The 12,776-nt window shown below is 41.9% G+C and overlaps 1 protein-coding gene across 2 annotated transcripts in view; it reads left to right on the forward strand.

Moving 5' to 3' along the window:
• LOC105566151 (E3 ubiquitin-protein ligase MIB1) overlaps positions 1 to 12,776 on the forward strand; it is a 412,872-nt gene that overhangs the window by 322,153 nt on the left and 77,943 nt on the right. The gene's annotated exons all lie outside the window — the stretch shown is intronic.

Here is a 12,776-nt window from a genome sequence, read left to right on the forward strand (position 1 = left end):
AGACTCGGCCAATGAAATGATGTATCGAGTAAACTAAGACATCTTCCCAGCTTGCGGTTCCTCTCAAGTTACATCGAGTATCATTAGTCGAGCATTACAGCGATCAATATTTGTCTATTTAGAACATATTTCAGGCCAACGAATAAAGGAAGAAGAGAATATTTCTTTTTGTTATGACACGCTGAAAGTATTTTTATCTTTTATCAGTCGCATTGGTGAGACGCTCGCCTAGAGTGTAGGGAGGTCCAGGTTCAAACTATGCACTGAGAGACACCTCTGTGAAGTTGGCACCTCATGTCTCAAAAAATCATTTCTTTTTCAGTTCTGAATGCACCCCGCAGAGTTCTAGAGTTCCTATCAATTTTAAAAATAGTGGCGAATTAACCTAAAAAAGTTAAATTTAAAACTTGGGGATACTAACTTCACAAAATGAAATCTCGAAATCAGCGATAACACTAAAAGTATTGAAAATATTTAATTTTGCCATTAGGATTTCCTTTATAACTCTTGAGGGGCTACCCAGAACTCTCAACAGAACTGCTGGTACTGTTAAAAAAAATTTCCTCCTTCGGGACTTAGAAATTTTTCGAACCGAAGGACGAACTCGATTTCCGTTAATTTTTGTACAACTCAATCATAATGAGTCTTACATGGCATTCCTTTTCGTTAACATAAAATGTACTAACGTTGGATTATTTTACTGCAATTTTCACACGAAAAGCGAGAGATAATGAGAGAAACGTTGTGTCGGCGCTGGAGGGGGAGCTCGGCAGTCCCGTCACGGCGATCGTAAACGTGTAATTAAAAAAGGATCATTGGATTCTTGCGGGGACCAGTTCGAGGTGCTCACCCGGCTATAAACCACGACCGTTGCCGTAGTAGTCATCCTTCGTATTAACTGCGAAAATCGCCGGGCAAATGGGCGCCGTGCCATAATCCGGAAGGGACGGGACAACAAAATGGGATGGCGACGAGGACGAGCTTTAACGCTAATTGCCGTACATCACGCGCGGCGCGGGAATTTTCTCCGAATAATGTTTCTTTATCTCGCACCTCTCACACTGGGGGCCGCGCGCCCGGAGGGTACGGATTTCGCCGTGCGGACGCGCCCCGAGACGGGATCCCGAAATTAATCGCGGGGGGGGGGGGGGGAGCGATATCATCCCCGCGCCGCGCCATAAAATGCGCCGTCGGGCGAAATCTCGCGAGCGCGATACTGCCGCGTTTGTCTTCGCGAAATTCGCCGTTTCACTCGCGTCGCGACTGCTCATCGACGAACTTACGCTCACCGAAGTTAGGAATTCTTGTTTGTTCTGGATGGTTTGCTCCATTTACGACGCGCAGATAGAGACGGATGCGATATCGCCGTCTCACTGTCAGCCAGTTTGTCCGTCTTCGTGCGCTTGAGTTGGAACCTGAGGGATTTTACAGTTTAAAAGAGGGATACGGGGACGGAAGTATCAATTAAATACCCGTACAAGTTTGGAAATGTTCAATTTAAATATTTTATTCAAACCTTTCCAAGTACGATATCGATGCGAACACTTCTTCTTGCCCTTCTCTTTCGAATTGCAGACTCTAGTTTGGTACAATTACAAATTTAATTAAGACATGAACTCGGAATTTAAGCGATATTATAGTATACTTATTATAGTATATCTAGAAACTTGAAATTGTAACAAGTTATAACGGCGCAAGGTTCGAGAGTTCTCCGTACGACATTCAAGCGACTCGAATTTATAATTACGCAATAAATCGCGGAAACTGAAAATGGACTTCTGTCGTACATGCTCGTCATCGTCAGAGCAGCCGACTGCAGAGTGCAGTGCCTTACTATGCCCGTACAAGGGCCATCCAATTTGCGAAAATGATTTTTGCCGTGCAACGATGGCCTCTAGATGACGAGTGGTTCGCCTGTTCGATAAATCAAGGAAGCTCCGCTCTCTGGCGCGCGATTATTAATTGCTGCCGTTTGCGCGCCGTTTGTCGTTACTTCCATAATCTTACGAGTGAGCCTTTAGCAGGTCTGATAAATCCGACTTGAGGCGGACAATCGACTCGCGACGAAATCGGCGGATAATCGTGAAATCCGGAGGCCATCGAGCCGTTAAGGATTGTCCGGTTCAGGGGCGTATTCGACGAAAAGTGATCGCAGCGACAACGGTAAGGGTAGTATCGGAGCAGAGAAGAGTCCTCGAACTTCGATACGATCGAGTACGCTCCTTCAGCGCATTCGGGGAATGAATCGCGTCCATACAAATTGACGTAGCTGTTCGGTGCATCTTGTTTCGAATTGCTACGGTTTATCTCTCCCCCCTCTCTCCCTGTCTCTCCCTGTCTCCCCCCCCCCTCTCTCTCTCTCTTGCTCTGTCGCTCTCTCTCTCTGTCGGTTCTCGATTGGCGAACGCAGCATGCATTCAATATTCAATCAACGCAAAATCCGCCATGTTTTCAATATACAGGTTGATATCAGAGAGCTAGGAAATCAAATCGTGCAAAAATCAGTCCTTATGATATTATATAATGGACTAATCACCACTTGCAATTATATGCACACAGAAGAAGCGCTATTAATTTGTCTAGGTACGATATAATTAATATTCGTCGAAATTTGTGAATTAAGACGCTGATGAGATATCGATTTGTATCTCAGGATATATTGGACACTCGATACTCTTCTGTCGATTTCCAATTTTTGGCGAATTCTTGTTAGATTTGGTTGATTGATTGGATTTGGTTGATTGACGTATGTTGCATGCGCTGAAACGCTCGAAAAATAATTTTTCAGATAAACTGGATTTATCGGAATCTTTTCAACGTTAAAAAGTCCGCTCTCTTACTGATTCATTTATTCGGACTGTTGCTGCTACAATCAGATCGCAATACAATCCCGGCTTGCTTCTCGTTCGATTGTAAAACCCGCCGGAAACTCGCTATTATCCGTTGATTTCCTGTTTATTTGCGCTTTTCATTTAAATATTTTATGTTAGGATTTTTGCTGAGTCTATTGTTATGTCAGCAGCGTGTTATTACAAAATATCACAATACAAGGTTGCAATTAAAAATCTTTTCAAGGACATTGAAACACAAGTTTTCCAAACTTTTGGAAAGATTTATTTTAACAAGTAATATCTTGCTAAGTAGTTCTGTGCTATTTTAATTTGTAATGGTAGGATCTAGTCCCCCCAAAATATAGCCCCATTTTCCGTAGGACAATGTATCAATTGCACCGCAATAAGCGCTGGTATATCAAAATTTTTAGTTTGCATTTTAAGGAGATGCCGAAGTGATTCTGCACTTTTTGCACCTTTTGCATCTAGAACTGTCAATTTATGAAAACATTTGTGTAACAGAGGGAAGTCCTCCATTATGAAATAGAATCCTAATATGGAACAGCAGGGTTTCTTTTAAATTAATAGGCGTCATCAGTTGATTCCACCATAAATTTATTAGCCTTGGAACGAAATCTGTTTTAGTGGGAAATTCATTGTTAGATCGTGTGATTGTTGCAAAAAAAAGATTTGTGATTGAATTTGGATGTTTGAAACTTGCTGTCCCATATTAGAAACATATCTCAAAATAGAGGATCTTCATCTATAAATTATGTGGCTTTTATGTACAGACCGACAAGTTTCCACCAATCGGATTAAATCAGAACAGTATGGTATCATTGAAATAGGTTACTTAATCAATAAATTGTGCAGTGGTTTCAATAATAGGATAATTTTTTTTTCATTAAAATGAATTTACGAAAATTTATTCTATTATTTAAAACACTGCCACCATTCGTGCATTAAACGCTTCTATAGTCAAATGCTGACAATGCAAACTAAGAATTTTGATGTACCAGCGCTTGTTGTGGCAGTGTGTGGCCCGAGTCTCTCATGTATTATCTCACGCAAGATTTGGCTACATTTTGGGGGGTTGCGGGTATTTTAAGTGCCATTATTACTGTTTCAATATTGTTTGGCACTATATAACTCCTGAAATTTCCCTTATCGGGAAAACATGCGGGGTTAGAACCGAGGACCCTATCATTACAAATCGCTCGTGTTAGCACAGCGCTACTTAGCAAGATATATAATATTTAATCGTTTGTTTTCGAGACTAGAAAAATTATAGCATCGAAAAAGGAAAATACAGATTTTTTAAAAACTATTATAACATCGCGAGAATTTCTTCTTTCTTTACTTGGATAGTGTATAGGATGTTTAAAATCAATTGACAAATGTGAATTATAATTTTTTCTCACATACTCCGTACGGTTTAAATTATTCGTTTAAATTTCGCTCTTCACGTCGAGATCATTCGGCTAACAAGTCCTAACGAAGAGAGAGTAGTCGAATAAATTGCGGAGTAAATTCGATTCGCGTACTAGTGGCGTTTCCAAGTTTTTGATCTTCCAAGTTTGCGAGAGGAGCGCATACATACGAAGAGACCCGGCGCTTCGCCCTTTGGTATGCGCGCTTAGTCGCGCGTCGCGCATCTCAAATCGCAATGCGATCCAGAATTGGCTCCATCTCGAATTTCAAGGCACATTCGATATGCGATGCTAATGTAACTTTCGCCCGCACCACCGTCATTTTCGAATTGTATCGATAACGAACGTACATAAAGTGTACTCGATCATCCGCGACCGAGATCCTTCAACGAAACTCGCGCGTTCTCATTCCAGTGCTTTCATTTTATTCTCAGGAACTCTGAATTTTAATCGCTTGGAGTTTGTTTTAAATTTTATTTACACATCAAAATGAAAGTTTGGATTTGACTGAAAGCTATTTTATCGCATTTCATTTATTTATAAATCTTCCTCTATACGTAGACAATTTTGTATTATATATACATATAAATGTAAATGATTTCTTTAAAATAATCGGTTTGCTGATTTGGAGGAAAATCATGAACCGAGCTTTCGCGAACTAACTTTTTAGCATAGCGCGCTGAAAATGGGACACAATCTCAAGTTCGTGCGTTGGAAAACGTTTTGGAAATTCGATACCTCTTCCCCGACTTTTTCCTCTGCTATACTTCCGCTACCATCGAACTTTCACACTTCTCCGTGTAAAGAAAAGTGCCGCGGTCTTTTTCGTTGGAAACGCACTTCTCTGATAGGGGCAAAGTTTTTTCGTTTGCGGCGAACGCTTTATCAAAATCTTGCCGTCGGGTCAAATAGTTAGTAGTATCGCTTTCTCCGCATAAAATAAGAACGATACTGCCGGAGACGGATCTCACATAAAATGTCACGAGCACGTTTCATTCGGGCGAGTCTTTAAAAAGATATAACGGCGCGATAGAAAGACTTCCACTTCTTTCTTTCGGACCTCGAATGTATCGCAAATATAATACATCTTCACGATGTAGACAGAACATACGAGATCGCCGGAACGTCCGACATCCGCGGGATAAATGTACGACGGAACTGGAAACATGCAAAACGGTACATCATCCTGTCTCGCTGGCGAACAAACCAGATCCGCGGACGAGCGATGGATGCTTCGGCGAAACAAACCATCGTGGGGGAACGGATGGGATACGCCTCTCTCTCTCTCTCTGTTTTTCTCTCCTTACCTCTCGTTCTATCGACAAGCAGTTCTTGTAGATAAAAAAATTATGCAATACCGACCTGCGAAAATTTAAACTTTGTATCGTTGGCGATCATCCTTTTTATTTTTTAAAATTTTGTATAGCAACTATTATACAAAGCTGCAGGCCGATGAGTAAATCTCTGATGAGTAAATGAATAAATTAAATAGATGTTACATAAGTGGCATCGAGAACGTGTCAAAAAAAATAAAATAAAAAGAAACTAGATATTGAAGTCGAGCGAAACGAGTCGCCGGACAAAACAAGTGGCTATCGGATCCGCGTAAATAATTCGCGCGAGAGTGAAATACGGACCGCTCGATATCGGGGGGGGGGGGGTCGAGGGACAGGACACCATGGAGAGATTATGTTCTCGGATCGAGCTGCTGGTCGCGCCCGCGCACGTTTTCTCTATCGGACGGGCTCACTTCGTAGGTCGGCGAGGACTCTGCCGAGTCGAAATAGGGAAAGCGAAAGAGAGACGGAGCGCTTTCCCGTGCCGGGATAAGCCTGGAAAACAGCGATTTTGTAGCCCCGGCCACGTAGGCCGCTCTTAGTGGGGCCGTGGCTGACCCGAGCACTCTGTACCTCAAGGTACCCGGTTCGGGCTGGAGCATCTATTATACTTTCGCATACGTTCTCCGTAGTGCCGTGGAAGGTCAGAGGCTACTTTATCGCACGAGCTCCGAGTGGAAAATTTAGTAAAGATAGCTGACCGCCTCAAATTGACGGCATTCATTCTCGTAAACTGGGTTAGAGGTGGCCATTTCGGCCGAAGAATAGTAATTGACGGCGATAACTGCGGGGTGCGAATCTGCCAGAGCGGAATTCTCGTCGATCTACGTCGCCTTCGAGCTCCGCAATCGTGGACACATCTGTTTTGCATGGGCAGATATATAATTTTAATAAATAGGGAAATTTCAAACCTAAAGACCCACGATATTGAAATTGAACAACTTCAAAAGTTGAAAGGGGGACATGGAGTGCGCGATCTCGATGCTCGAGAAGCGATATCTTATTATTAAAGTACGTAATCGAACGTTTCGACTCAAATTTGAGCCATCTTTCAACCTCAGTTGTTTAGTTCATATAATTTTAGTTGCTGCCGTAGATAGAGGCACACCCTGTTCACATATACAGGAGGTCTCATTTTAAATGGTCCGCGCAAATGTCTCCCTTCGAACCAAACAATTTGTTTGAAACGGTTTCCCGTACCTTTCATATTTTTGGAGATATTTGCGTCGATCATTTAAAATGAAACACCCTGTATGTACCGAATTGTGATTTGCTTCTGCCAGACTTGAAATTGATAAATGATTCTTTACGTTTGTCTCTCGAACCCGGACATGTTGAAAGCAAGGTGGAATAACTAATTGTTGCAGCATAGAATATTATAATAATATCGTACGGTTTAATTAATTTAATTTGGAAATAACACTGAGAATACGGATAACTCTTATACTACATAACATATTGAAATAACAATGTTTTACTTAAACTGCCTTCTTACCGCGGGCTATTATTTTTGCGCGAATCTAATGGAATATGCGAATACCTGTATTATTTTCTAAGAGTTATATAAACAGCATATTTTTCCGAGGGATCGGTGCGCAGTTTATAACCCTATAAATCCATTATTCTCATACGAAATGGCAAGTGGAAAGCCACAATACTTACCGACGATATTTAATGTATTAACATTTTGGTGGCACACTCAAGGCCTGTTATGCAATATGTTGTAGGTCGCGCGCGCTGTCGGACACAGAGAGAAAAAAATAGTCATTTTTGGACCCAACCATATTTTTATAATTCCTCCAACGTAATTTATGGTTGACCTAACAATATTATAGTTCTCATAAACACAATATTGGTCCATGCAATTATAAAAATATGGTTGGGTCCAAAAATGACTATTTTTTTCTCTCAGTGGATACAGGTCGAATGAGAAAATTAATTTTTTGAAAAGAAACTTTCTCATTGGACCATCGGCTACGTCTCGACATCCGACAGCGACAAACGACGTATTGTGTAACAGGCCTGATCGATGCAAAGTTTCGCGACAAAGAAAGCGACAAATGTGCATTTTTCTATCATTTACGTAACTGGCAGGCACTGGCCCGGGTAAATTTATCCCTGTTGCCACGCGAGTGACATTTCCAAATCATTAAGATGCCAACGGACATCGCTGACTCAAATATTGTTTTACGCGGTGAGAGATCTTGGGGCGAAGTCCTCGCTCGCGCGAAACGTCGCGAGTCGTTTCGCGGTTTTTCGTCACGTCTCAAAGTTGCGCCGTTACTCCTGGTAATTAGGGAAACGTCGGCTGGCGATGACGGGGGATAGTATTATCTCGCGTGTCTCCCTCCTCCTTGAAGCCTCCCGCGATCCTGACGCGGTGCGAAAACGCGCAAACGAGACTTATCCGCGCGAAGATACCGGCGTGCGTCACAGTCAGACAGACGGAGTCGCAGTTGTTCGGCGAGCATTGTCGAAATAATCGTCAGCCGAGATAAAAACCGACGCGCAGACAAAGCAAGTAAGGGGATGAATAAGGGGAGGGAGAGAAAGAAAATGCCCGACGACGACGACGACGATAACACGGGCGAAGACGAGAAGATAATATCGCTCGCAAAAGAGACGACAATACTGGCTCGTTATTGCATTCATACCGTTCTCATTCGTGCGACGGGCGTCAAGCCATGATGAACCAAAGACGTGAGAGATCGGGAGAAAATGACAATGGGAGAGAAAGAGAGAGAGAACATGGAGGCAGCAACAGAAACGAAGAGATCGAGCGCATTGCGAGGACGCATCGAAGGAGGAAGCTGCGCCCAGTCGCTTGCCCGTTCATCTCACCCGTGCTCCAACTTATTGAAGCAGATTGGGCTTTTTATGGGGGCGTAAAAACATGAGATAACAACGACAGGGGCGAGCGCCGCCCCCGCGTTATGTCGTTGATGTAGAGGCCGGAGCCGCTCGTGAGTAGCTGTAAGCCCGACGCGGTGCTGCCGGCAGCTACGCGGGATGAACTTAACGAGGCGTTTCGCTTCACGGAGCAAACTACCCGCCGGAACTTTCGTAATATGCGAAATTTTTGCGCGCGTGCTCGTCCTCCAGCCACCCCGAAAATGCAACTGCTTCACCTCTCTGCGAGATCACATAGCGTTAAACGAGAACATCAATTTCTCCGACGATAGATGGTTATTTTCAAGCAGTGCGAAGAACACGAGAGTGAATCGCGAGCCTCGGTATCATATACCGTCGGAAATGTGAACTTCTTACTTTGTGCACTGCGTATTAATCCGTTTTTGTGAAATGAAAACAAATGTGTATCTAATGGGTCTGTTCCGTAAGAAGATTTCTATAAGCTCTTTAGCTTTCTGGCTCTCTCTTCTATTAGCTCTTTCTCTCTCGCTCTCCTGCTGTATAGCTTATGCAGATACAGCGTTGCATTTGCACAAAATAGATCCACAAGTTTCGATTAAGTTTTACGAAAATAAATTCGTGTTTGTTTCTCTCAACTTAAATATTTTTGGGACGATGAATATAAATTCTTGTGCGTTGTAATTGTTGATAATGTTGCTTGCTCGTCGTCAAAGTGTAAGAAGAATTTGATGATCTGCAATCACCGCGTACAAAAATTTTATTGCTATCATATGGAAAATGTTAAGTCTCACGACAACCGTACCTTTTTATTCCAAGACGTGAGGAAATGAATATTTTTAAGATTATAACGCAAAAAATCTTACTCAAATAGAAATATGTAAAAATTGAAGGAAATGTGTACAATGCAAGACGCAATCTCTTCGATATTTCTAGGTTTATAATTACTTTATGGTATGTATAAGGAACGAACGGTGCCCGATCGAACGAGCGTAATGGACGTCGATCGGTGGCGTCGCGATTTTTTGGCGCGTTCCATCGTTTTCACGACGACATTCCCCGGGAAATCGGAAGCTGCTCGCTGCAGCCGCGACGCGCCCGGAATAGCGGAATGCGAGGAACTCGCGGGGGCTTTGAGGGAAATTGAATCGTAAAAATGCAGTATTCACGTATGACGGAGCCCCGTTGAAGCGTTCACAACGGAATTCATCCTCTTGTCGGTGGAAATGTTAAGGCAAGGAGCTAAGGATAGCCGAAACGTATACAGGGGGGCTAAGTCATTCTGCCATCGGTAAAACCTTTAATAACACTTTGGAAAACACGCTTTTCGGATACTCTGATTTTTTTCTCGGCGAAAACTTCTCGGGCCTAACGGCGGGGTTAATTTTTAGCGAAGATAAAAATATTTTCGCGACCTAAATCCTTTTTGAGGAAAATGAAGCGCCGTTTTACACGTTTTCGACTAAATTTTCATTTTATTTTCCTTTTTTTTCACTCACGTACAATCGTTTTTAATTTGCGGCTCAATTTCTTGCTAGATCTAATATCGACAACGTGAAATTTTTGTTGCGCGTCTCCTTGCTCCCGTTAAAAATAACGTTCTTTAAATGATCGCGGAAATCCTCGGAGCACATTCTCGCGACGTGAGCATCACAGTCACAACTGTAAAAACACGGGCTTTCGGATGTCTGTCAGGCGGAGCGGGCGCGCGCGTTCTTTTTCCTTTATATTTTAAAACGTTCATCACTACGGTCACCATCGCACCGTAATAGAATCTCCGGCCCGGAAATCCCTCAAGATTTTGGCGACACTCCAAGCCTTTACATTCCGTTTGTTTCGATTTCTCCGCGCATGGATACGCCGACAGACTTACGGGGATGCCGAGGCGTGGCCGCTGCAACGTAACATGCGTCACAGTCGCCTCGTGATGTGAAACGGTTGTCAACAAATCGTAATGCTCTGACATTGTTACGGCGCGAATTAAAGTGACGGGGAAAGATTCTACTGCAAACATTCTCTTAACCACGTCATTTGGAATATCAATGGCGATGAATATCTTCTTTTAATTTGCAATACGAAAACATGTGTATCGTTTGTCGCGTGGAAGAGACGAATTTGACATTTTAAAGTTGGCATCCATTTTCAAAAATCGAAATTTAGCAACAGCTCTCTTTGTACCCTTTGTACTCTTTGTACAATAGTTCTGCAGTTTTTGATTGCTTTTAGAAATAGTTCCGTTGATTTGAATAGGAAAAAAAAATGACGTTTGGAAATATATGAGGTACTAACTTTCAAGTTGCGGAAAAAGTCGTTTCAACTACATTTCATAGTTTTGGGAGAGTTCTGTGATTTCTGGACAAATTTAACAGCAGTTCCGCTCGTTAGCTATTATTACATTTTTTTATCTGACACCGCATTTTTAAAAACTTACACAGCGTTGACAGTCCCGAACATTTTGATGCATTTTAACAATAGTTCCGCCCGCTATTTTCACGCGAACGCAACCACGAATCCTAACTTACGGATTCAAAGCGATAAATATCGCGCGAAGAATAACATTTACAGGCACCTGAGATGAAATAAATATAAAGAAATTATTGGGAAACGAAGGCAATGGGAGCCGAACACTAGGTCTTACACGAGCAAACTAGTGTATTAGTTTATTAAAGCGTATTAATGATTCGTAATGGACGAATCCTATTCATCTTGTCAGTTAATGTTAAGCTGAAGCTTAGCGGCTAGCGAAAACACGGAACACCGAATGACAGAAGAATGACAAGGTGTTCGCGCCGCGTGTACGCTGAATGAATAATTTATATTCGCGCAAGTGAGAGCGTTAAGTAGCAGGTGTTGCGGCTTGAATTTGTTGTTTACCACATCGATACCCTGCGCTGTGTGTCCTTTTCTTCGTTGTTTTACATGGAACGTCTATGCACAGCCCAGAGGATCGATCAGCATTAAAATGGTACGAACACTCGCTTTCTCCTCGGAGTCGCCTCGTATAGCTCGCTGTGTTTTGTACTTTGATAATTGAACAATCGCGCCGCTTCGCATCTCGCGAGACCAGATGTAACATTGTCTCCTTTATTCCTTAATCTATCAGGAGAAATACAATGTTCTCTTTCTTACGTTGTAACAAAATAAGGACTGAAAAATTTATTGTTTTTGTTACAAGGAAATAATAAAAAATTGTTACTGTAATAAAAGCTTCCCGGATTGTGGAGGACTCGGAGTGGATAAAATAAGTCCATTTTATTCGTAATATTCGTACAAAATCCCATATATCGCTTGATTGATAATCTCGAGCCGTTCGCTGCGCATTGCTGTAATGCTTTACGAAGTATTGAAGCATAAGTAGCTCCTCCTATTTATCCGAATGCGAAGGAGACTTCGATGAGTCGCCGTAAAATATCGGCTATAAAATATCGGTAAAAGAGAGTAATAAAAACGGTCGAGTAACGAAATTGTGAGCCACTTTATTGCCTTCGTAAACTCTAGCGCATTTACTTTGTTCTATTCAAATGTAAAATTGTAAATATCTTGCCCGTTTCGTGGCTAACTTGCTTCTTCATTGATAACAAAAAGTTTGACGATTTAAAGTCGCATGCCACATTTCGAAGACTAAATTTTACACTGTGTTTTTATTTTACAAATATCTCGCAGCCTGTTAAATTTGTAGTGTCGAATGCACTCAATTTAAGTCATTCTCGCCGCGGCTCCTATCACAGACTTCTATATGCTACTCTCTAAAAGTCAATCAGTGATTGACTTGATTCACCGATCGACTTTTAAAGGGTGTGATCTTCAATTTTTAAAGAATCAGAGTTTCACCATGTCTTGTTAGATAAATAAGGTAATATGTATGCGTCGATGTGTCACTGACAGACTTGTATCAACAAGATCAGTGTAATTGAAATAAAATCGTTGAAACAACATCAGAATTAATAAATGAAAAACATGAGATTGCTGTCTTAATAGTCTGGACATTTAGTTCCGTGCTTAAAATTAAAATCCACAGCAAATATAATACAATTGAGTGAATTATTTATGCTTGTGGCAGCCCGTGACGTTAACGTTTAATTCAAGCAACTTCATTTTGCTTAATTCAACAGCGTTTTCTTTCCGTGCACATACCACTTCATTTACCTAACAAGACTTGCCGGAACTCTTGCCTCACTTTCCAGCTCGAAAGCAGCATTTAGAAATGATTAAATGTCACTGAAGAGCTAGAATAATTTGACGGTACGAATTTAACAGTGTATCGCCTCCGAAAGTGGGTAGTACGAGGGTGAATCAAATATAAACCGGAA

This window comes from Vollenhovia emeryi, unplaced genomic scaffold (assembly GCF_000949405.1).
Source record: "Vollenhovia emeryi isolate VEMERY1.0 unplaced genomic scaffold, V.emery_V1.0 DF939146.1, whole genome shotgun sequence".
In the NCBI taxonomy this organism is placed as follows: Eukaryota; Metazoa; Arthropoda; class Insecta; order Hymenoptera; family Formicidae; genus Vollenhovia; species Vollenhovia emeryi.